The sequence below is a fragment of the Dipodomys spectabilis genome, unplaced genomic scaffold (assembly GCF_019054845.1).
Source record: "Dipodomys spectabilis isolate Male_0828 unplaced genomic scaffold, ASM1905484v1 ptg000190l, whole genome shotgun sequence".
Taxonomy (NCBI): domain Eukaryota; kingdom Metazoa; phylum Chordata; class Mammalia; order Rodentia; family Heteromyidae; genus Dipodomys; species Dipodomys spectabilis.
This window is the reverse complement of record NW_024870867.1, coordinates 1,217,513-1,222,842: the sequence shown is the minus strand read 5'-3', so window position 1 is coordinate 1,222,842 and position 5,330 is coordinate 1,217,513. Positions and strand designations below refer to the sequence as shown.

General features: G+C 37.5%; 1 non-coding gene across 1 annotated transcript; it reads left to right on the top strand.

Annotated features, from left to right (window-relative positions):
- The first annotated feature begins 2,097 nt into the window (after nt 1-2,097).
- Nucleotides 2,098-2,166, top strand: Trnaa-ugc. Its single transcript has one exon. It is a non-coding gene; the product is annotated as a tRNA-Ala (tRNA).
- Nucleotides 2,167-5,330: the final 3,164 nt, after the last annotated feature.

Here is a 5,330-nt window from a genome sequence, read left to right as displayed (position 1 = left end):
CTATATGATGAGGTCATCTTTGCTGGATATTGAATGTTAAATTAATGAGGATTATGCAACCATTACAACCCTTGAAGTGCCAGTAATAGATGTTTTATTACTTTGCAAGTTGAGAGATCCCATCTTTGCTTGTGCACTGATTGATTCAGCCAAGCTTCCTGAAGAATTGAACGCTGAAGTATATTTTGAATGCAAGCACAGAAATATGAATTAGAAACTATTTTTCAAACATGAGCAACTGTCTAAAGTAACTATTTTTATAATATTAAAGTCTATTTATCCTAGCCTCACCATTCATGCCAACTCTATCAAAACTATAATACTATTGCTAAAAATGTGAAAACTGGTCCATTGTGAGAAACTGTGTTAGACAGCCTTCAAAATGTCTCCTCATGATTCTCATCCTCTGATGTTCACATAGTTGAGTTGTGCTTTCCTACGTTCAGTAGGGCTGACCTGTCTTAGCAGGAAATTTTACAGAAATTGTGAATACATCTAAAATTAGGTCATAAAAACCATTGAGATTTCTACCTTATACCCACACCACTCAGTTATTCTATAAGACTGCTCAAGAAGCCCCCTGGAGAGATAGTGTGAAGAGAAAATGCGACCTCTTCCGAAAAGCCAACAACAGCTTACCATCAACATGAGACATGGAGCTTAGAAACAGATCCTCCAGCCTCCACTAAGCCTTCAAGTGATTTCAAAATCTTGACTGTATCCTCTTGAAAGATTCTCCAGCAGAACGACCTACTCATTCTGCCTCCAAAAACATCAGCCCACAAGTAGGGAGATGATGAATGTGTATTATTATGTTTAGCCACTGAGATTTGAGGTATATAATTTTGGACATCAGTTAACTACCAGAGCAGCAACACTTGATCTTGAAGAGTTGTGAGAGTGCTATCAACACTAAATATTCCTTGGAATTTTTGATAAATGTCTTCAACCCAAAGGCCCAGTCAATAACTTTATGTAAAATAGGTAAAGATTCATGTGCCTGCATTAACACCTGAAATGTTACCAAAGGAAATGATTTGAACTAAGGCAATCCTAGTTCAATTCATCTGAAGATATGGCTCATGACTTGTAACCTTAATTTTAATAAATTTGAAAGAAAGTTTGCTTCTATCTGTGTTGTAAGGGGAATAAGGGAGCCCGTGTGAAAATGTGTTTGAAAACAGACAGAAGACAAGGTGGGGATCAATGCAACAGTGCTATACACAAGACAATGTGTTGGAAATGATCTGTACAACTTAGGGATGGGAGTGGGGGAAGGGAAGGTAGGAGAAAAATGAGGGAAGGGGTAACAAGTTTGACGGGAAATGTACTTATTACCAGGCTTATGTAACTATAACTCCTCTGTACATCACCTTGACAATAATATTTTTAATTAACAAAAAAAGAAAAGGAAACAATGAAGATCTCTGCTCATGTCTGTAATTAATGCCCCATTGCATCTAATGTAAGAAAAAACTACCTGCTCCTTATATACTTATTATCTTCCCATAAACCTCTATTAATTTTCCTTACTCTGAATTTTCAAACATTTATGTAGATCATAAAATTGCCTTCCAGGATTTTCTACTATGTCAATATATATAACATTATGTTTTCAATCTCAGCTTAACTCTAAAGCAACTCAAAGGACAGGCTTTTCTTTCCTATACTGATTGTACCCATGTTTCACCCCTAACTATTTCCATACTGGCTTGTCATAGCTATTCAATTTAAGAAAGTTCTGGATCTCTCACTCTTGCTTATCTCTATACAATGTACCACTCAAAGTAAAATATCCCCAGAAGAAGAAAAGGAACACTCTAGTATATGTTGCTCATACTTTCATGAATATAAAATATTTTACCATGTGAATTTAGATATTTATGACTAATATATATTACCTTGGAAACATCATTATAACAGAAACCACACATAATGATACCAGTATCAGGAACTCTTCTAGATGTTTGAAATAAAACAGTAAATAAAAAGCAAATCCTTTTCTCACTGATTTAGTTTACTAATGAGAGGATAGAAGCCACAAATAAAATAGATGGTACTAACAATTACTTGGGTTTAAAATTAGGGTACTGGGCTGGGAGGTGGCTCAGTGGTAGAGCGCTTGCCTTGCATGCATGAGGCCCTGGGTTCAATTCCCAAGCACCACATAAGCAAAAAGGAAAAAAGCTGGAAGTGGTGCTGTGGCTCAAGTGGTAGAACACTAGCCTTGAGCTGAAGAGCTGAGGGACAGTGCCCAGGCCCAGAGTTCAGTCCCACGACCGGACCCAAAAAAACAAAAACAAAAAATAAAATAAAATAAAATTAGGGTCCTTACAAGAAAATAGTACTATAAAGAAAAACTAAGAGGAAGATTATAGAAAGTACATATAAGCTACACATACGTGTGTATATACGTCTGTGTGTGTGTGTGTGTATATACATACACACACACACACACATAGTCAGATAGTATATATGGGGAAGATGTGAATTGTGTTAAAAAAATACCATAGTTGTCTCCAAAGGAAGAGCAACTGCAAGCAGAGGACATGGCCATGGCAAAGACCCACATATGGGAACAAGTTTAACTTGTTTAAGGAAGAGTTAGGTTCATATGTCTAAAGCAATATGAGCAAGGGGGAAACTATAATAGATAAGGCTAGAGATTTTATCAGGAGTCCAGATCTATTCCAAAAACTCAGCTTGTATTTTGGGTGAGATGATAAACCACTACAGAATAATGAACAGAGGGTTGATCTGAGCTGATTTATGTTTCATAGGAAGCTACCTGACAGATGTAATAAAGACAGATTAAAAGGGCATATGACAGACGCCACCAACCATGAGGAGGCTCAAACATTAATTTCAATGAACAATGATGGTGTATTGTAACAGGGCTGTCAAAGAAGAGGTGGTGAGAAATGGTCAGATTTTGGATGCATATTGAAGGTGCAGCCAAAATAGTTTGCTGACAGATTGAATTAGAGTGTTAGAGAAATAGGGTGATGCAACCATTTCTGGCATAAGCAGTTAGAACCATCTTCCCCTTTTTTCTTTCTTTTCTTCTTTCTTTCTTTCCCTCTTTCTTTCTTCCTTCCTTCCTTCCTTCCTTCCTTCCTTCCTTCCTTCCTTCCTTCCTTCCTTCCTTCTTTCCTTCCTTCCTTCCTTCCTTCCTTCTTGTCTTTCTTTTCTTTGAACTCACTTGGCTTTTTCACTCAAGGTTGAAACTCTTTACAACTTGCGCCACACCTCCCCTGGCTTTTTCATGGTTAACTGAAGATAAGAAGCATTGCATGGACAAATCTGCTTGGGCTGGCTTCCAACAAGGATACTCAGATCTCAGCTTCTTAAGAAATTAGGATCAGCCAGGTGCCAGTGGTTCACACCTGTAATCCTAGCTACTCAGGAGGCTGAGATCTGAGGATCATGGTTCAAAGCCAACCCGGGCAGGAAAGGCCATGAAACTCTTATCTCCAATAAACCATCAGAAAACCAGAAGTGGCATGGTGGCTCATGTGGTAGTCTACTCGCCTTGAGCTGAAGAGTTCAAGGATACCTCCCAGGCCCAGAGTTCAAGCCACACCACAGACAAAAAATAAGCCAGAAGTGGAGCTGTGGCCCAAGAGGTAGAGACTTAGCCTTTAACTTTAAGCTGAGGGATGGTGCCCAGGCCTTGTGTTCAAAATCCTACACCAGCACCAGAAAAAAAAAAGTGAGTTTAACATCCTCACAATAGGGCCTCAAAGTTCCTCTAAATACACAAAAACCTAGAGACAAGCAAAAAGACCTAAGCAAGCTGCAAGACATTCATTCTTTTTGTTAAAAGTGTATCACAAGTCCTGCCCAAACTGAAGGACTGAGAAACAAGAACTTGTTTCTTTAAAAACTGGAATGGCAATGGATTTGAGAGATATTTTTAAGTCACTAACAGTCATAGTAAGGTAGTTATGCTCTGTTTTGTTGTTATTGTTGTTACTGTTGTTGTTGTTGTTGTTGTTTTGTTGCTTGTTAATGGTAGGAAACTGATTACACTAGTCCAGGGCCTACTAGTTTCATTACAACAATTTGGGGTCTGGTGCCAGTGGCTCATTTCCTGTAATCCTAATTACTAAGAGGCTAAGATCTGAAAATAGTAATTTGAAGTCAACCCAAGCAGATAAATTTAAAAGACTCTGATCTCCAATTAACTGGTAAAAAGCCAGAAGTGAAGGTGTGGCTCAAGTGATACAGCACCTGCCTTGTACTGAAAAATATAAGCAAGAACACCAGGGTCTGAGTTTAAGTCCAAGTACCTGCACAAATATAGATATAGATATAATAGGTATAGATGTATAATATTCTCTGCTTTCTTTTTCTCTTCTTTTATCTCCTCCTCTTCATCTTTCTTCCTCTTTCTCCTTCTTCTAAAATCTGCTATTTTACTCAATTCATAAACTCAGTTTGCTATTTGGAAAGCTTATATAGTGTTCCTTTCCAAGGTTGTTTATCAAAAGGTGGGCCTCAGTCTGTTTTCCATGTGACAGATTCACTCATATTGTTTTTAGTTATTTTGAGATAACTCGTCACTGACAGCAGCTTGGCAGTTATTCTGAGGCTTTGAGATTGTGACTATAAGATTCAAGGAAGTGAGTATGTGATGAATATCAGCTAGATACTGAAGTGGGAGAATTTATGAAAAGTTAAAGTGACAAGGTCATCAAGAGAATTTTGTCAGCCACATAGTAAAAGTTTGGTGAGTGATGTGGTGAAAGAAATGGAATTGATGACTAAATAATGCACTACAGACCTTTCAAGTTGCAGGAGCAAAAGTCTTTTTTTTTCTTTTATTTCTTATTTATTTTAATTAATAATGTATGATGGTGATCTCAGCAGTTTAGCATAGTAAATTCCAGTTCTCTCATTATTCTATCTGCAGTATAGAGATGTGACGCTGCTCTTAGCACAGGGTTTTGCGTTTGCTATATTAGAAAAATCCAGAAACACACTTGGTGAGACTAGCATTTTGAATTGATCTCCAACAGAAGAATGCATTGTTTTCTATGCTGAAAGATGATGTCATGCCATGGCTTGCTTACATAAGGGATAGTCAGCTGGGGGCACAGGCAGGAGGTTGGAGTGTCATTCTTTGTGTAGGACAAAGGATAGAGTACAAGAAAGTGATTTATATTGTAGATGTCACAATAGAGTTAAAATAATAAACATGTAAAAATGTAGTCAAATGTAGACTGCCTTCTTAATTTCTAGTAAATTAGTTATTAAAGCTAAATCGTTCATCAAGGCCAGAGAAATTTTTCAGATATGTAAACATCTTTGCCCCTCTCAAGGTAGAT